The sequence below is a fragment of the Notolepis coatsorum genome (genome assembly GCF_963971535.1).
Source record: "Notolepis coatsorum genome assembly, chromosome: 3".
Classification (NCBI taxonomy): Eukaryota; Metazoa; Chordata; class Actinopteri; order Aulopiformes; family Paralepididae; genus Notolepis; species Notolepis coatsorum.
The window spans coordinates 30,555,675-30,577,056 of NC_140167.1; positions in this window are offsets into that span (position 1 = coordinate 30,555,675).

A 21,382-nucleotide genomic window follows, 5' to 3' on the forward strand; every position below is an offset into this window, starting at 1 on the left:
GCAGAAGCACAAGGAAGAATACGGAGACAGATTCCATTGTCCTCCGACAGCTCTACTGCCGAGCGTGGCAAACACGCAGGCCGATCCAGGACATGCTGTAGTTACTCGCTTCAGTTGTAACTGCTGTTTTCTAAATGGGACCTTATGGCTGTGTGTGTGTGTGTGTGTGTGTGTGTGTGTGTGTGTGTGTGTGTGTGTGTGTGTGTGTGTATGTGTGTGTGTGTGTGTGTGTGTGTGTGTGTGTGTGTGTGTGTGTGTGTGTGTGTGTGTGTGTGTGTGTGTGTGTGTGTGTGTGTGTGTGTGTGTGTGTGTGTGTGTGTGTGTGTGCGTGTGTGTGTGTGTGCGTGTGCGTGTGTGTGTGTACGGGTAAGGAGATGACGAGAACCCATTACAGCCCGTCATGTGGGATGATTTTTGGGGATGTAATCCGACGGGGCAGGCTTACAGTGTATCAGATCTAAAACCACACTCAATTTCACATGTGCACTCGTTCAAGCCAGCGCTCTAGTTTATGGGACGTTTACTCATGTGAGAGGCTTTTAAAAGAAATCAAGAAGGATTCTTGTATTCTATACAGTGGCGGCTCGCCACTAGGGGCGCTCGGGCGCCGCCCCCCCTCAGGAACTACCCTGGTTATATGAGAGAACAAGAAAAATAAGTTTTTAGTTTTTTGTTTTATAGCCCTATAAATAATATAAACATGTTTAAAATGAATAATATTTACTCATTTTAAGTATGTTTGTATTTCCAATGCACAATATAACGTTATTATCGCAATTAAAAAACACTCGTTTTCCAGAGCAGGAAGTGACATCACGTTTTTTTTATTTTTTTTATTTTTTCGTATTTCTCGGCCCGGGCTATACGCGATAGCGCTCTGAGTGCGCGTCACAGTTTGATCGCTGTATCCGTCACAGCCAATCAGTGCATAGCGCGTTGTGCGTTGAAATATGACTATTATGTTGGAATCCGGGCGCGATTTGAAGCGGTCCAACCAGTAGCGTCAAGAATATCTGTAGCCGCATTTCGCGGAGACGCTCTCTGATTGGCCGACGCCAGTATTTTTTTCCGTAGCAGAATTTCACAGAGACGATCTCTGATTGGCCGAATCCAATTTATAATGTTCCAATTCTAGCTTCTAGCTTCCTAGGTTGGTTCCTAGGTTGGTCCTAGGTTGTTTGTCTTAGAGCGTGCCGTGACTGCAAGTTCTTTAGACTGTTAAGCTTAGACACTCTTTCAAAGTTGGTTAAGGTTAGAGTTTGTCTTAGAGCATGGCGATAGAACGCCAGGTAGTTTGCAGTCTGTTCGAGCGGAAATGGACAAAGGAATGTACTTGTGTTGTGCTAACGAGCTAACACTTGGCTAACAAGCTATATGGCGGATTATACACGTTTATCAAGCTCTCCTGCCCTGGACGTTTCAACTAAACAGTGAGTCTCTCTCTCTCTCTCTCTCTCTCTCTCTCTCTCTCTCTCTCTCTCTCTCTCTCTCTCTCTCTGTGGTTAACGTTAACGTTTGTAAATAGTTTTTTTTAGGAGCAGTACTGTTAGGCTACTGCTGGCCATTCAAGAAGCGAGACATTGCTGATTGTTTATTTATTTTATAACACAAGACTATGACTACCAACTGCCTAGCCAGCCGTGTATCAATCTTGGATGCAATAATAACGTTACTTACCACACTGACTATGTCGATGGCTCATTGATTTAACTACTGCAGCTCTCTCGGATTGAAAATACGTGGATTATGGCTTGTTCAATATCGTCTATGTTTGAATGAATGAATGAATGAGAACTTTATTAACAGATTGCAGAATGGGTACAATACAGTACGGCTCAATACACACAATTGTTAAGGGGATGCAGACCAGAGAAAGACGTTTGTCTTGTTTACATCAGGGTCCCAGATTTTCGATTCATATCGATAGTTTAATAGCTAGCCTTGGCTCGTTTAACAATATGCAAAATATGTGTACAGCCCTGTACTCATACTGAAGTTATTCTTGGTATATAATAGGTCTGATTGTGTAACGAATCGATTCCACGTCGCGCTGTGTGTGAGAGAGAGAAGGAGAGAGGGAGAGATCTGCCTGTGTTTGGAGACGGGCGAGTTTTGTTTCTAACTTTTCTATTTATATATTCAAGTTCAAGTTTCAAGTTTCTTTAATAGTTGTCATACAGAAGTACAGAATACTTTTGTACAAAATGCTTCTTACTGTTGCGCTCCAGAGACTGTGCATGACAAGATAAGTATGAAATAAAAACATAGTAAAAATTAGAAGTAAAAAAAGAGGTCACAGTGTTCAGTTTAGACATATGTACAATGTTCGTAGACGTAGTTACCATACAATATACAATACTGTGCAGTGTACTAATATACAATACAATATAGTGCAAGGCATAAATGGACGAGGTGCAGTTTAGGTACAATTCACAGTAGGTGTACGAGTTGTAGTGCAAATCCTTTATCAATAAATATAAAGTGTAAGTGTGTTTGTGTGATCTAAAGTGTGGAGAGTGGGTGCTGCAGTGTGTTGTTTGTTTGAGTGAGTGTGTGCGTGTGGGTGTGTGTGCTGTGTGCATTTGATGGTTGTTGCATAGTGATTATTGTTCGTTTAGCGATTATTTTCGTTTAGCAGCCTGATGGCCTGGGGATAGAAGCTCCTTCTGAGTCTTTCTGTGCTCGCCATAAGACTCCGGTATCGCTTGCCTGACGGCAGCAGTTCAAAGAGGCAGTTGTTCGGGTGGCTCGAGTCCTTAATAATTCTCTTAGCCTTCCCCTTGCACCGCTTGTTGTAAATGTTCTGGAGGGTGGGAAGCCCCCCTCTAATTGTGCGTTCGGCTGAACGTGTCACTCTTTGTAGTCTGCTACGGTCTTGTGCAGTGCTATTCCCAAACCAGGAGGTGATGTTGCCGGTCAGGATGCTCTCTATTGTACATGAGTAGAAGTTCCTAAGGATCTTCTGACTGACTTGGAACTTCCTTAGGCGCCTGAGGAAGTAGAGGCGTTGTCGTGCCTTCTTCACAACACTGTCAATGTGTGTGGTCCATGTCAAGTCCTCGGATATGTGGGCTCCGAGGTACTTGAAACTGTTCACTCTCTCAACTGGTGCCCCGTCGATGCTGAGGGGGCTGTAGTCCTTGACCCCCGACCTCCTGAAGTCCACAATCATCTCTTTTGTTTTGCTGACGTTCAGGGAGAGGCAGTTCTCCTGACACCACTGTGACAGGTTCTCTACCTCTTCCAGGTAGGCCCTTTCGTCGTTGGCAGAGATCAGGCCCACCACTACTGTGTCATCAGCAAATTTGATGATGGTGTTGTTGTTCCGCTGTGCTACGCAGTCATGTGTGTACAGGGAGTAGAGGAGGGGGCTCAGAACACAGCCCTGGGGGGCCCCTATGTTGAGCGTGATGGATGAGGAGGTGCAGTTGCCGGCTCTTACCACCTGGGGTCTGCCCGTCAGGAAGTCCAGGACCCACTGGCACAGGTCATAGTTCAAGCCCAGGTCCCTGAGCTTGGCTATGAGTTTGGAGGGGACTATGGTATTGAATGCTGAGCTGTAGTCGATGAACAGCATTCTCACATAGTTCCCCTGCCTCTTGTCCAGATGTGATGCTGCTGTGTGCAGCACATGGGCTATGGCGTCCTCCGTGGACCTGTTGGGGCGATATGCAAATTGCAGAGGGTCCAGGTTGATGGGGAGGGAGGAACAGATGTAGCCCTTCACTAGCTTCTCAAAGCACTTCATGGCTATGGAGGTGAGGGCTACAGGGCGGTAGTCGTTGAGGCAAGCGGGCGTAGATTTTTTGGGTACAGGGATGATGGTGGACTTCTTCAGACAGGTGGGGATGACGGCCTGTTCCAAGGACAGGTTGAAGATGTCAGTGAATACCGGGGCCAGTTGGTCGGCACAGACTTTTAGGACGCGGCCGGGGATGCCGTCCGGTCCTGCTGCCTTCCTGATATCCACTTTTTTAAAGATCCGTCTCACCTCATGCTCTGTTACCCTGAACACTGAGTCTCCATCAGCAGACCCCCCCCCCCCCCATTGCCGTGGTTTGTAGGCTGGTGTTGTTATTCACAGCCTCAAACCTCGCATAGAAGGAGTTGAGATCATTTGCTAAGGAGATGTCACTGTTCAGTTTGAGGGGGGTTCCTTTGTAGTCTGTCATTGTTCTGAGGCCCTGCCACATGCCTCTAGAGTCAGCCTGTTCAAACTGAAGTTCAACTTTATCCCTGTAACGCCGTTTTGCCTCTATTACTGCTCTCCTGACGTTGTATCTTGCCATCTTGTGTTCTTCCATGTTGCCTGTCACCAGCCCGGTGTTGTATGCTGATGTGCGCACTTTCAGAGCCTCACGGACGGATTTGTCTACCCAGGGCTTTTGATTTGGGTAGATATTAATTTTGGTGGTGGGGATTATTACTTCTACCTGAGTACAGACATAGTCAATCACCGTTTCGGTGTATTCGTTAATATTGGCTGTGTTATCACGGAATACACTCCATTCTGTGCTTCCCAGCACTGCTTGGAGTGACTCCACTGACGTCACGGCCCAACGCTTAACCTCTCGCGAGACCACCGGCGTTCGCTTGAGACTCTGTTTGTACTTAGGCAAAAGAAAAATGGCGGCGTGATCGCTTTTACCGAATGGACTAAGAGCCTGTGACTTGTACCCATTCTTAAATTGCGAGTATACATGGTCTAATATGTTCTCGCCTCTGGTGGGACAGGTCACATGCTGATAGAAATTCGGCAGCACCTTTTTAAGACGCGCGCTGTTGAAATCCCCCAAGACCAAAATGGCAGCGTCAACATTAGCTGCCTGGAGTTTGTTTACCTCGTCGTGAAGTTTTGAAAGTGCGACCCCAGTGTTCGCGTGTGGTGGAATGTACACTCCGATGAGGATGATGGACGTTAACTCTCTTGGGAGGAAGAAGGGTCGACATTTTATCGTGATAAACTCCAGGTCTGGGGAGCAGTGGTTAGACAGTTCCTTTGTGTTGCCTAAATCGCACCACTCCTTGTTTATCATGAAGGCAATGCCGCCTCCTCTCGTCTTTAATGACTCTTCTGCCGTCCGGTCTTTGCGGAGAACGAAGAAATGGTCTGCCGGTTCTATTGCGTGATTCGGGACATCTGGACTCAGCCAAGTTTCTGTGAAACAGAGGACGTTACAATCCCGAATGTCCCTCTGGAATTGGATCCTTGCTCTGATGTCGTCCAATTTGTTTCCTATCGATTGCACATTGGCCAACAATATGCTGGGCAATGTGGTTCTGTGTCGTTTGGACCTCAGTCTGTTCCGGACCCCGGCTCTCTTTCCTCGTCTTCGCGGCGGCTTCTTCTTGTCTTGGCCATGGCCGGCATAACAAAGGATCTCGGCGGGCCATTTCTGCTGTTCAGCGATCCGATCCAGAGAGCAATCCAAACGGTAAGTTTTTCTTAATCCAATGTCAATGATTGACTGACGGTCATACACATATAATGCACCAACAGTTGGTGCAAATAAAACTCCTAATACTATAAAAATTAACAAAATAAAGCACAGTCTCGTCGGAGCGATCAGAAAGGCAGCCATCAGAGCAGCGCCAGTGTAGTGATATACTCGCCAGTGTAGTGATATACTTTATTTGACTGGTTGTGTGTTGTTGTAGTAACAGCTGAGCGACTCGTTCATAAGAGCCGATTCATTGCCGTGAGCGTGAGTCGAATCGCTCACGTCTTGCCATGAGTCTGTTGCGTGGTACTGTACTGTACATGTTTGCATTTTGCAAAATGTTTGGTATAGCGCCCCTAGTTGCGAAGTACCCACCGGCCGCCACTGATTCTATATTATAAGTCATTTGGTATTTTTTTTAACCCTTTCACTACCACACTACAGAAGGTTAACCCTTTCACTACCACACTACAGAAGGTTAACCCTTTCACTACCACACTACAGACGGTTAACCCTTTCACTACCACACTACATAAGGTTAACCCTTTCACTACCACACCACATAAGGTTAACCCTTTCACTACCACACCACATAAGGTTAACCCTTGCACTACCACACTACAGAAGGTTAACCCTTTCACTACCACCCTACAGACGGTTAACCCTTTCACTACCACACTACAGAAGGTTAACCCTTTCACTACCACACTACAGACGGTTAACCCTTTCACAACCACACCACATAAGGTTAACCCTTTCACTACCACACCACATAAGGTTAACCCTTTCACTACCACACTACAGAAGGTTAACCCATTCACTACCACCCTACAGAAGGTTAACCCGTTCACTACCACACTACATATGGTTAACTCTTTCACTGCCACACTACAGAAGGTTAACCCTTTCACTACCACACCACAGACGGTTAACTCTTTCACTACCACACTACATAAGGTTAACCCTTTCACTACCACACCACATAAGGTTAACCCTTGCACTACCACACTACAGAAGGTTACCTCTTTCACTACCACACTACAGAAGGTTAACCCTTTCACTACCACACTACAGAAGGTTACCCCTTTCACTACCACACTACATATGGTTAACTCTTTCACTACCACACCACAGATGGTTAACCCTTTCACTACCACACTACATAAGGTTAACCCTTTCACTACCACACCACATAAGGTTAACCCTTTCACTACCACAGTACAGAAGGTTACCTCTTTCACTACCACACTACAGAAGGTTAACCCTTTCACTACCACACTACAGAAGGTTAACCTTTCACTACCACACTACAGAAGGTTAACCCTTTCACTACCACACTACAGACGGTTAACCTTTCACTATCACACTACAGAAGGTTAACCCTTTCACTACCACACTACAGACGGTTAACCTTTCACTATCACACTACAGAAGGTTAACCTTTTACTACCACACTACAGAAGATTAACCTTTCACTACCACACTACAGAAGGTTCTGTTTCATTATGGCTTTCGCTCAGCATCATCTGCACTGTACTTCACTTTGTGCACGTGCACTGAATAAAAAATTCCACCATGTACCTTTACATCCCAACATTCGTCTGGCCACACCCCCATCCGTTTACCTTCATAAGCAGGTGTGTTGTCACCTACTCGCCTCCTTCTTCACTTTCACCACAAGGAAGTGCCTTCGGTAGATCCCCACTTGACGAGGTTGTTAGTAGAAGAAAGTTGGAAAACAAAAGAACGGGAAGATACGTTGACATCATATCTTTATTTTCTCTCTCACTATTTCGAGAAAATACGGCGATATTGTCTTCGTTACTGGAGTGTCTGGAAGATGATGATCATTCTGACCTTCAGCGGATTTTTCGTATTAGGAGCTCACGCCGCTGACATGCTCCCCAGCTACAGTCCTCCTTGCTGCGGCTGGATGGGTTGGCCCTCCGGCCATACAGCTGGACTGTGGGAAGCAACGACTATTGTGAGAAGGCGGTCGCTTCCAGGGTGGGGTATGTACTGTTTTGCTTGCGAGCTCTGGTTGTTGTTGATGCTGTGGGGGTTAGCTGACAATTTTACGAAACGCCGACTCCAGACTGGGGTCCTCTGCTCGGCTTCTTAAACGGCGGTCGGAGGATCTTGGTCTGACGCCCATGATGGTCAATCTAGTGGGCCGCGACCAGGGCCTGGTGAACCCAGGATTCTCTGGACGAGCGGATGCTTCTCTGTACCGTGCAGGCCCCATCTTTCACATAAAAGTGAAAGTACACCCTAACGAGGAAATGTGGGCATAGGATCTTCTTTATCGGGAGTTCCATGCTCAAAGTCGGCTGCAGCCCGAAATGGGAATTGTGCTGGCCCCGCTGTATGTCTGGATCACCGTTGAAAACTGTGTTTGACATTCTTTTTCTTTTCCCTCTTAGGATGGGGAGGGACTTGGACAGCGGCCTGTCTGAAGTGTGGCTTGTTATGTCGTTGTGTACAGTTCAGGTGATAGCTGCTTAGCTGGCGTGCTAGTTGTGGCCTACTGTGTTAGCCAGTCAGCTGTTAGCTGCGGCGCTAGCTCGCTGTGTTTACCAGGCTAGTAAACGTTAGCTTGTTGCTATCAGTCGGACGGCTGTTAGCTTAATGCTACACTGTTGAAACGATACTGTGACTATAACATGCCTTAAAACACTCTGACTACGACGTCATCTTTGACAGAGGATGTTAGTCGACCCTACACCCGGTTGCCAGTGCCAGCGAGGACTTCGTCAACATGGAGAACGGCGGCTGGGTGGCGTTGCGGACATACCCTCGTCACCGGCGCAGGAGGTGCTGGGTTCAACTCGGTGTCCCGTTAACCTGTGTTGCGGTTCTTTCGGCCTGCGTTCTGGGTGAAGGTAGGAGTCCCGACCGGACTTTAAACACTTCTTCTTTTCTTCCCTTCTAAATGTTTTGTAATAACGATGTTTCCAAAACATGTGTTGCTGCAATACATTGAGGATACGACGCGTGTTGTGTGTGAATTGTCTTGTCACTGGTATAGCTTCTCTCTGCAGTGAATCGGTGTTGTTTTTTACGTGTGTAAAAATGAACTGGTTTGGTTGTGATGAGAACATGTGTGTTCATGTAACGTTGTACTTGTACCGTGGGTGAACTCACAACTAAGAGGGTTAATTAAACCTGTAAAGCTATGCTTAGTGACATGTGATTGAGGAATGAATCTTTTTCTCAGCCTGTGATGACAATGAACAGTATGTTCACACATTAACAGAGGTGCCTGTTCGCCTTGGTTGTATCAAGGGTAAGATAAGAGGGGTGTCCCCCCGGTTTCCCTGGGGCTTCCCCCCCTCCTCTCAGACATGTTGGTTACAATATATTGTGTCACTGTGTTTGTGGGGATACGATGTAACCCTCAGCTTAATTGCTGGGGTTGTGCTTTCCGCTTGAGAAACAATTTTTTCCTAAAGAAAAGATTGTTTGGTCACTTATCATGTGTGCTTAGCAAGGCCTGTGGCCAATACATAATCGAGGATTCTGTATTCTCTCGTTATGAAAAACGGCGTTCCTCTGTAAGAGTGTACTTTGCCATTTTTTGTTGTGATGAAGGGTTGTGTGTGTCTTGTGATCTACAACTGGGTTAGGTTTGGCCCACAGAAGCACATGTGTAAGTCTGGTACCGGGGCTCTTAAGGGGCCCTCTCTGTTCTGTGTTTTTTCCTTAGTAAAAATCAGATAGCAGGTTAGCACATGAGCTATGTGAGGCTGTTCGATGCTTCATGTAGCAGGCTATGACTGTGTCATGCTCTACTTGTCATTACATCGTATCATGGGTGTGGGGTCGTAAAGGGGTGAACTGGTAATCCTTTCCTCCCCTTTTCTGATTGGTCAGGGGTTAAAACCTCCTGTCCTTCAAGGTTCCTGTCACGTTGCTGTTCGGCACGTTACAGGGTAAGAGGGGGGGGGGGAGTTTCCTGGTCCCACGCCCTGGAAGATTGGGCGTGTGCACCGCGGAAATTCCCCCGCCATAGAGTACGTCACTGAGCGCGTCTCTGTTGGTAAGACTTCCGTGGGTTGTTCAGGTCCATGTTATGGATCTGTTTCAGGGAGTTGTCAGAGCTCCTCCTCACGAAGCTCCTCCTCAGGGAGAAGTGCCTTCTGTGAGTTCGGACTCTCCTTCCCTGTGAGGGAGCCTCCTCAGAGTTTCAGAGCCTCCTCCTCAGATTGTCAAGGTGAGTAGAACTTCAAAAAGGAGTTCTGCTCTATTGTGTGTGTATTCGATTCAATTCGATTATTGAGTGTGTATTGGTTCAGTGCCTCCTCCTCAGAGAGCCCTAACCCAAGTGTTACATAGCTCAATGTTGCAATATATTCTTTTCAATCTATACAGCTCGCGTGGGAAGTCTCTCTGGGGATTTCCGTCTCCTCCCTGTGGCGAGGGTGGTGGGATGTAAAAATGTAAAAAAAAAATACCCTCAGCTGCGTCACGTGGGATTCATGTCAGTCTGTGTTTCTTTCTTTTTTAAATAAAAAGAGGAAGGAACATGAAGCACGACGGCTCTGTGTCGTTCTCCCAGGCGACTTGGAGGAACAATGTTTGGTGTCTTGCTAGACTATCCATTGATGTGTTTGGGTCTCGACGCGTACATAGTGCTGGCTCGGGGTGTTTCTGTTAAGAATCACGCAGGGGCTAAGTGCGCCTTGGTTGCTCGTTATTAAAACAGAAGTGCGCCTTGGTTGCTCGTTATTAAAACAGCGTTTTTATAGGGCAACTGGGATGGAGTTTTGTCTCTTCCGAGCGCCAGTTTACTAGGTTGTCTCGATGAATTCTCATTCATATCTGGGGGATGTTAACGGAATAGATCAGAACATAGGTAGAGGGGTCTCACGCCCTTGGGGTGGGCCACTGAGCGCGGTCCAAATGGGACCGTCTGGTTGGCGCCCTCTTTTCATGTTTTAGATCGACACGCATACCTACCCCCTCTTCTGGAGTGGGCATGTCGGTGTGGTTAGGGCACGGGACTGGTCTGGTCGCGCTGGTCCAGGTCAGTTAACCCGTTGTCCGCCGGGGATGCAGATCTGCTGTTCTGGTACCCTGAGGGACTTGTGCTTTTTTCAGGGGGGAAAATGCCAGGTCGGCCCGGGTGTCACAGGGTTAGGCGTTATGGAGACCCTTTGTTGGGTACATGTTGTACTCTGCACTATCGTAATGGCTTACGGCCATACCAACCTGTACACGCCCGATCTTGTCCGATCTCGGAAGCTAAGCAGGTTCGGTCCTGGTTAGTACTTGGTTGGGAGACCGCCTGGGAATACCAAGTGCAGTGAGCTTAGGGCTGGTTCTCCATTCTTTTCGCTCCTCTCTCACTCGTGGCGAAGAGGGGGCTGTTGGGGTGGTCTTTTGGACCTCCTCTGGTAACCCTGTGTGCTTCCCGAGCTGCCGGGCCCGGTCCGAAGTAATGTTTCGTCGACCCGTAGGCCTGGAAAAACCCTTTTTTGGAAACTGAAACACTTGTACTGCGGTATAGCCAGTGTATACCCGCAGGTGTGTTTTGGAGTTTTTTCTTGAGGGGTTATAGGAACAACCACCGTCTGTGTACCGAGAGGGTGGTTGATTCCCTGGTGTGTTGGAGCAGAGTCAACTCCCGGGTTACCCAGTTGAGTGTGCCCCTGCACGTTCATGACGTCTGCCAATTGTGTCAGCCTTCTCTGCCTCAACCCCTCTGGGTGTTTTTTTTTTAATGGAGGCTTTGTCATGGTGCTCAACAACGCCAGCATACGCCCCTTCCGCCGGGGGGGCTGTTTTCAGTTGACTCCTTTGGCGCCTGTCTCGTCCGCAGTGCTCCAGGCTCAGGTTACAGCCTGCTGCCTGGTTTCCCCGGTGCGCTGCCTGCTTCCGTTGGTTGGACTTTTTTGAGTGCTTACGGCCATGCTGACTGCCTGTTCTGCAGGGTCAGTGTGCCAGGCGGTGTACTATTGGGGGGAAATGGCCCGCTCTTGGAGGGCCCCTATTAGAATACGCTGGCGATGTGGGGGGTGGTGTCACTAAGTGACCGCCTGGTGGGGTCTTGATGCCTGGCGTCATTGACCTCTCCGGGCCCACTTTTTCCAGGGGATCCAGTCCCTTCAGTGGGTCTGGGTCTTCCTTCGCGCTCCGCTGCTACAGCCTTGCCACGGGGTTGGGTTTGCTCTTGACCCCGTGATTTTGGGGGCAGTAACAAGGTTTGTTCCTTCCGTTCGTTCCTTGGTGGCATGCGGGTTGTGCGTGTGTGTAGTCGTGGGGTCAAGCCACGGTCTGCTCACCCTGTGCGTTGAGTTGCTTGAGTTCCTCTTCGCACGGTCGGATCCGTCTCCCTCCCGTAAGCCTCCAATAGGGAGGGTATCCTCTATTAGGGAGGGTCGGGGGGCTCGGTCCTCCCCGGTCTGATGGTTGTGGGGGGCCTCAGCGGGGTACATTTGTCGAGCTATGGCTCCCGCTCAGCTCCTCTTGTGCAGATGATGCTGAGCGAAAGCCATAATGAAACAGAACGTAAGGTTATGTATATAACCAAGTTCTGTGAATTATGGCGACGCTCAGCATCAGACGCCGCTGCGGCCCTTGATCTCGCCTTGTGGTGAAAGTTTGGAAAAGAGGCGAGTAGGTGACCACACACCTGCTTATGAAGGTAAGCGGATGGGGGTGTGGCCAGACGAATGTTGGGATGTAAAGGTACATGGTGGAATTTTTTATTCAGTGCACGTGCACGAAGTGAAGTACAGTGCAGATGATGCTGAGCGTCGCCATAATTCACAGAACTTGGTTATATACATAACCTTACGTTAACCTTTCACTACCACACTACAGAAGGTTAACTCTTTCACTACCACACTACAGACGGTTAACCTTTCACTACCACACTACAGAAGGTGAACCCTTTTACTACCACATTACAGAAGGTTAACCTTTTACTACCACACACACACATACGATATACACACATACAGTATATAATATATATATCATATATGTCATATAAAACATCTTGATGATCCTGAGGCCAGACGATCTTGAAGAGACCTGCTCCACACCCGTATAAGGCCGCGGCACAACCTTCTCTGTGCTATGCACGCTCCAAGCAAAGGCCTCCGAAGAGACACTCTATTTTAGTGGAGATGCTCTCAGGCTAATTTCACCTGAGGGACTCGTGGTTGCTAAAAACAGGAGTACACACGCCGTTCCCTTGGCATGTATTCTGAAACACACACACAAATGGGCAAACGTGTAAGAGGCACACATGTATGCACACACGTACGCACACCAACACACACATACTTAAGAAGCTGTCCGTTCACCCGTAAGTCCAGACTCTAGAGAAAAATGGAGAGAAGAACCCTGTATCCAGAAACAGCTCTATACGTGGCTAACTACATCCTGAGGTAGGGCTCATAGAACTCATAATGGTGTCATCACCGTCATCGTCCTTGTTTGCAATTTACAGCACCATGCCGCGGCTGATGTGGTTTATCCGCTTTGACACCGAGCCGTTGTGGCTATAATTGAAAACATGGGTTGTGTCTCGCACAAGGACCGTATTTCTTCGCCGACGAGCCAGCAATGCGGTGACTGGCGGTGACAGGACTGGGGTGTTTGTCGTATAGGTGTCAGTAATGGCGGAGATTTTCTGGAGTGCCTGTCAGCTCGTTTGTTTGTCTCTGCGTTTATTGCGGGCTGTCTGTCACACATTAGTAGTGAGGTCTGCGGCCCCACTATATAACTGCCTGGAGAGAACGTTACAGTGGAATAACTCAGCACAGATTCTCCTTTTTAAAAGTTTGTTTTTGCTCTGTGATTTGTTTTGTTGTTTCTTGTTGAGGTGTAAATGTGGGTGTTGAGGGAGAGTGTTGAATCATCCCTCACCCTATGTCAAACTGTGAAGCGACTTGAGATGCACCTACTAGCTGTGTGTACTGTAGATCCACCTGCTATATGTGATCGGTTCCAGTGGTGGAAGAAGTACACAGTTCCTTTATTTAAATAGTAAAAGTAAAGTAGAAATACTGAGATACATGAGTACTCTGGTAAAAGTCCTCCATTAAAAAAAAGTTAAAGTAAAAGTCCTCCATTAAAACTCGACTTAAGTAAAAGTAGAGAAGTATTTGCTATTGAATGTACTTCAGGAATCTAAAGTAAAAGTACACATTCTACATGACGTTTGTGTATTCCGGTGCTGCATGGGAGCATTCAACCCTCGATCCATTGACCTCTAAAGGTTATGTTAAAGTGGTATGGGGTCCAGCTATGCTTCTCTGATTTGATTTGATTTGATTTTATTACGGATCCCCATTAGCTGGTGCCATGGCAACCAGCTAATCTTCCTGGGGTCCACACAAAAAAACATACAAAAACAATTATTGCAAAACAGAATTATTAAAAGCCAGTACTCAACATACAATACACAATGAAACTAACAATTAAGATGGCTAAAATTACATGCAAGCAAAGAAACAGAAAACAAAAAACAAAACAAAACAAAATACAAAATACAGCGTTAAATACAATTTAAGATTGTTTTTAAAATTGAATATTTTTAAGAATTGCTTTTAGAATGCTCATCAATGTTACTAAAACATCAATTTCACCATACCTTTAAAAAGAAAAGAAAAACACACTTCTCTGATTAAAGGTTATGTTAAAGTGGTATGGGGTCCAGCTATGCTTCTCTGATTAAAGGTTATGTTAAAGTGGTATGGGGTCCAGCTATGCTTCTCTGATTAAAGGTTATGTTAAAGTGGTATGTGGTCCAGTTATGCTGCTCTGATTACATCCTCTTGAAGTTGACAGGCTTCAAATGTGAAAATATATAATCTTCATACATTTCTGCCAGGTTTTCTATGCAAAATCTTTTTCTTCAAAGTAACTAGTAACGTGATGGGTTCAGATAAATGTAGTGGAGTAAAAAAGTACAATATTTCCTGTGGAATGTAATGGAGTAAAAGTACCACCACTGATCGGTTCTAACTCGCGGACTCAGAACACACTTTGAAAATAGCAGCACAGCATCATAGCATGGCGTCATTGACATAACAGACAGAGAGGGGGGGGGGGGGGGGGTACTGTTGTCATAATCACTCGCATAAACAGGAGGGATGGAACATGTCCCTCATCATGTTTGTCTGATGAAAGTGTCTGTCATTTTCTCTCTGGGTGAGAAGGAAGGATGGAGGGAGGGAGGGAGGGAGGTAGGGAGAGAGAGAGAGAGAGAGAGAGAGAGAGAGAGAGAGAGAGAGAGAGAGAGAGAGAGAGAGAAAGAAAGAAAGAAAGAGGGGTAATAGAGAGCGAGGAAGATGCTGTTCAGAGTGCATATGATTGCTGTCTGATTACAGCTGCTCCTGTGTGTGTGTGTGTGTGTGCGTGCGTGCGTGCGTGCGTGCGTGCGTGCGTGCGTGCGTGTGTGTGTGTGTGTGTGTGTGTGTGTGTGACACTCCAAGCAGTAATGTTTTCATGCAACATACTGTATATTCCGGTGCCTCTTGGGGTCGCAGGGAGTCGAGTCACATCAAACCACTTGACTTTCTCATGCTGCCTCTGCATACATATCCCATAACATTCAATACGCTCTCCTTTCTCGCCTGTGTTCCTATACGGCTGCTTTATGCCTCGGGTGCATCCGGACGGATAGAATCTCCAGCTCTCTCTCACACACAGAGCAGCCAGAGGAGAGAGAGGGGAGGAGGGAGATGATGGAGGATGAGGGAGGTGTGGAGAGAGTGAGTGCGGCCAGGCATGTCTTAAGCGGGGGGAGGGCGGGGGTGGAGGGGGTGGATCTGGGGGCCCAAACTGTGCCATCGTAGCCCCGGGCGGCCCTCTTATGTTACCGGCTGTCTGTGACCGTGGCCATTCAGGCTCACATCACACAGCCTTCATTAAAGGTCTGCTGAAACCAGAGAGGCCTGGCTGGACCCACATCACCATCACGCTCATGTAGACGTGCAGGAGTGCACGTACACACACACACACACACACACACACACACACACAGACACACACACACACACACACACACACACACACACGTGCACACACACACACATGTCCACACAACCATGCTTGCGCATACTTACAGTGAGCTTTTTATTTGCCTACTCTATTACCCTTCTTTCTCTCTCTCTCTCTCTCTCTCTCTCTCTCTCTCTCTCTCTCTCTCTCTCTCTCTCTCTCTCTCTCTCTCTCTCTCTCTCTCTCTCTCTCTCTCTCTCTATCTCTCTCGCACAGACACACACACACACACACACACTCTCTCTCTCTCTCTTTCTCTCTCTAAAACTCGCTCTTGGTATGGCTGCAGCCCAGTGGATGGCACCTCTCCCCTGTACCAGCCCCCCTTCTTACAACGTCCTCCCTCCCTCCCTCCCTCCCTCCTTCACCTCCCCCTCTCTCCCGTGCCACACTACAAGGCCTGTGCAGCTAATGAGAGATGTGCCATGCCAGGGTACATCACTTGTCATCAGGTCGGCTTGGCATCAGGCCACGCTGCTAATGTTGGTCTGTGTGCCGAGAGATTTACTATGAGAGAGAGAGAGAGAGAGAGAGAGAGAGAGAGAGAGAGAGAGAGAGAGAGAGAGAGAGAGAGAGAGAGAGAGAGAGAGAGAGAGAGAGAGAGAGAGAGAGAAATATAGATTATTTGTCATTGCACAGGGAGTGCAGAGGAGAGGACAACGAAATTAAGTTTGCATCTAACCAGAGTGCAAAGGGCAGTAAAGTACATCGTAGTGTACATGTATAACATGTGTATCTGTCGAGTATATATGAAAAGGTAAGAAATAAGATATGCTAAGCTAGTGTATGTACAGTATTATTAAATACAGTGGTACAAGTATGAATACACTAATACATTTAGCCAGTGGTTTAAATAATATTAGTAGATAATATAGATGTATGTATATTAGGGCTGACCCCGATTAGTCGAATAGTCGACTAATCGATCGAAAGGAGCTGTAGTCAACTGCCAACCTCTTAGTCGAATGCAAAAAAAATATATAAAGAAATAAAATTTATTCTTTCCAAAAGAAAAGAGGCCTAGGAAGCGTGGCTAACGCTAATGGCACGCTACCAGAGAGGCTAACTGCCTAAGAAAACGGGCACAGAGGCACTGAAGAGGATTTCACCCATCTAATGAACACACTAGACTAGACAAATATCAAGATGTATCCATCAGTGGACCAATTGCATGCTTTCGCAGAGGACAAGAATCCTTCAGTCAACTCCTTCAGGTATTAAGCACCCCCCACATCCCAAATGGAATGACAAAAACAACTAGTAGTCGACTATCAGTTGACTATCGGCAAATTTCGGCCAATCAAAGTCGACTATACAAATCCTTAGTCTGGGTCAGCCCTAATGTATATACAGTGTGTACACTGTCACCGTGTTGCAGAGTCAGTCAAAGGTGGACAGAAGGGGAAGAAGCTGTCCCTGAGCCTGGAACTGAGATTCTGTAGCGCTAGGAGGGCAAACAGTCTGTGGTTGGGGTGAGAGGTATGAGTGGGGGATGGTTGGACTGACCCTTTTTGCAGGCATAATTCATAGTGTAAAACATTGCATCTTCCTGCAGTTTCCATCAAAGACACACACACACACACACATTTTTTACATACATCAACAATGATGAAACACACAAAGGCCGTGCTCCTGTGTGTACGTGGCCTTCCCTTCATAATGTGCCTTTAAACAGGACTACACCAAGGAGGAAATGAGGCAGGTAATCCACTGTACCTATTGATTTTCTGTCCTCTCCTTCTCTCTCTCCTTCCCACTTCTCCCTCTATTCCTGTCCCTATCCTCCTCCTTCTCCTCCTCCTCCTCCTCCTCTCCTCCTCCTCCTCCTCCTCCTCCTCCTCCTCCTCCTCCTCTCTCATCCCCGAAGGAAGCTGAACTCAGCCTGTACGAGCCGCTGTACGTGAAGCGCTATCGGAGCGTGGACCTGCCAGCTTCTCCACTCCCCACAGGGGAAAGGGGGGTACTGGTGGAGCCCCCAGAGGTCCCAGAATGTGGGGGCCACCTGGAGGGACACACACAGACGCCTGGTGGTCTTCCCAGGGAACACAGCTTCTCTGATGTCCCATCTACCCTGAACCCGGCTACTGTCGCATCCACCCTACCCTGGTGTGAGTAGACTGTTGGCCCCGTTTGTATATGCCTAGAGACAGGGGTGGAAAGTACTTGAGTAATTGTACTTCGTTACATACACTGTTTTGGGGATTTGTACTTTACTCAAGTATTATTAGGTTTGTATACTTATTCAATTACATTCAGAGAAAAACATACTTTGTACTCCTTACATTTAAAATGCAGACCTACAAAGTATAAATCTCGCAGGTCAACCATTTTAAATTAGTATATTTGTTTCTCTGGCCGAAATAACGTTAACGTTATTAATCCTGCGGCCGCACTTTATTTAAAAACAGCCAATCAAATCCCCATCAATGGAAAATTAACCCACCCATACCCATGCTTTTTATACCCGTGCATGTGTGTGTGTGTGTGTGTAGGTGTGTGTGTGTGTGTGTGTGTGTGTGTGTGTGTGTGTGTGTGTGTGTGTGTATGTGTGTGTGTGTGTATGTGTGTGCATGTGTGTGTGTGCGTGTGCGTGTGCGTGTGTGCGTGTGTGTGTGTGTGTGTGTGTGTGTGTGTGTGTGTGTGTGTGTGTGTGTGTGTGTGTGTGTGTGTGTGTGTGTGTGTGTGTGTGTGTGTGTGTGTGTGTGTGTGTGCCATTGTGCTCTTGTGTAATGCTCAGGTTGGGATCCTGGGAACAGGGTGGAAAGCAATCCCAGCCTGAGCAAGACATAAGAGCAAAATGGCCGGCGTGTGAATATGGTTAATATAGTCTAGATTCCGGAAATAAAGGTGGGAGTGGCCATTGACCTACTGATTTGATTCCTTCTCTGGGGACCCAGGAGCTGATACATGTTTGTGGATATATTGGCCATGGTCTGGCATCTTTATTAGTCCTACTGAAAAAGGTATTAAACTGTGTGGGTATCAACAAGAGACTGTCAGGCTTTAAAACTGTGTAGGACCCAGGCCTAGAAGTGCACCCTGAGAGAAGGAACTGCGCCCTGAGAGGGAGGTTTGCCCGAGTGGAAGGTTCAAAGGTCAAGTGGGTATCAACAGGAGGGAAGAATGTCAGGTTTTAAACTGTGGATACCAAACAGAGAAGGTAAAGACTAGAGCCATATGAAATCCACGTTCACGGAATCGCGGACGGAATCGCGGAATTAAGCAATAAAAATGGAATCAACTGTAAAAAAAATATATATATATTTTTATTTATATCTTTTTTTTATGTTGTGGGACTTGTACAGCACTTTGTTAGTGCTGTAAAGTTTAAACCTTTTTAATCTTAGACAAACAAAACACTTTGCTTTCATGAAATATTGTAAGCCGTCATTTGAGGCTTTATAAAAGCAGCACTATGAACACAAATCTGTCAGTGACGAGTCCGACCTCATCTTAAATAACAAACAGCATTGCTTGTTGTAATTAACAAAGATAGGCAGAGTTGATTTTGCAAAAATATATATATATATATACCGTGTGTGTGTATATATATATATAATATATATATATATATATATCATTTCTTTTTTCTTTTTTTAATAATCGATTTTATTTTCATATTCGAATCCCATGCCCATCGAACGAAGCTTCGAAGCTTCGAAGTATTTAAGACAGCCCTATTAAATGGACTGTTATATCTTATTAAATTGTGGACATATATTCTTCCCACTTATTAGACACTATTTCTGATGGTAAATGAGCTACAAGCAAAATACAGAATTCTGAAATATTAAAACGGAAAAAAAACGGAATTTGGAAACAAATTAAATGGAATTTGGAAAAAAATTAAACGGATTTCATATGGCTCTAGTAAAGACGACTTTGAACTGTTGAACAGTAATCCAGAACTATGTTTATTGCACTGTAAAAAATATTTGTATCTATTCTATTCTACTATTTTGTTGCACTGCACTATTGCACTATTTACTCAGTCTATTTTATCTTACTCTTTTTATTATTGTCTATTTAAAACTGAATCAATCCATAGACAAGGTGGGATGTTAGATCCTAATGTGAAAAACTGTGATTTATATGTCTGCACTTTATGTGCTCATTTTATGCCTGTCTTTTTTCTGTTGTGAAGCAGTTTGAGCTGCAGTTTCTGTATGAAAGGTGCTATACAATAAAGTGTATTATTATTATTATTATTATATTATATTATTATTATTATTATTATTATTATTATTATTATTATTATTTTTATTATTATTATAGGTGTGTCGAGCATCCCGCTCTCTTGTGTTTCCATACGACTGTGTGTAACACACATGCGTTTTGTGTCTGCGTGGTTCCCCCGAGGCCCAGCTCTTCAACAGCCTCTTCTAGACTATAGCTGTGGGTTGTCACCACTGCGCGTGGAGGGGATGACAGACTGGTCAGCCCTCAGTCACCACTCAGCACCCTGCTTATCAGGACAGAACAGAGGCCAGCGGCTCCGAGCCACGTCCAGCAGCCTCTGCTCACCCTGTCACCCGTGGTGTCACCAAGGCCACACACTGTCACACCGTGGCCATTAAGCCTGTCAACCAGCACGCAGGGTCACCTCCTCAACCATGTCCACCCTGCCCCCCCCCCCCTCTCGGGTCACAAGCCCAACAGAGATCCCACTACTGTAGTGTGGTAGTGAAAGGTTAACCTTCTGTAGTGTGGTAGTGTATAGGGTTAATTTGACATGCATGCATGACTCATGACGATGATTTAAGACACGCCTTTCTCTAGGCCTTTGAGGTGAAATTTGAACTTCTGTCTGTAGGCGCCATCTAAACAGCAGCCAGAAGATGCAGAGCGTAGGTGTCTGAGGGTGTGTAGTTAGAGACCATTGACCGGAGGTAGGCGGGAGCCATTCCCTTCGCCGCACGATATGCCAGCCGAGGGCCTTGAAGCGGATTTGTGCGGCAATGGGGAGCCAGTGCAGGTGCCTAAGAAGTGGGGTGACATGGGCTGACTTCGGTATGTTTGAGATCAGGCGGGCCGCTGCGTTGAAGTTGCGAGTTGAAGAGGCTTGGTGGCAGCAAGCAGTGCTCCCTGTGTCCAGCCAGTTGATTATGTATTGTGAGCTTTTTACAAGAAGTTGTTAAAGATAAAGTTGTTAAAGATAAAAGTTGCATGATTCTTCTCACATTGCATTATTCTTTTAATTAGACATAAAACATGTAGCCTGTTATTATTATTATTATTATTATTATTATTATTATTATATTATTATTATTATTATTATTATTATTATATTATTATTATTATTATTATTATTTATTATTATTATTATTATTATTATTATTATTATTATTATTATCTATTATTATTATATCATGTGGTCATCCCACCTTCCCAACTGATGGAGAAATATTCCTGCAGTATAGTGCAGGGATAGTGGCATGGGGCAGCTCTCCACTTATGAAGATAGTTGTGGTTATGATATAACCTACAAGCTACATTAAGGCCTTTAACCCCCACAGAATTAACCGCATCATCAAAACGTCATAACCCTGTCCCGGCGTGCCGGCAGTCCTGGGGCTACCCCCATCCCGACCAGGTGACTACCTCTCTGGCGGCTTACTGTAATGCCGGACCCCATTCCATGTTCATACCTTTTTATAGAGAGCGGCGAGGCGGAATAACGGCACAACATTCCCGCCTTGAACAGGCTGTTGAGAAGAGACTGTAGTGAGTTCTCACACATTAACATTATCAGATAGGAACACTACTGTATTTTGACGGCCATGAATGCACAGACACAACTGTGTGCAGGAGTTTGGGGAAAGGTGGTGATAATTCAAGGGGGCTCCAATAATCACAGAAGTGCCCCCCCCCCACAAAGAAATTCCACTATTGTTAGCTACCTGCAGTGCCTTAATTACACACAT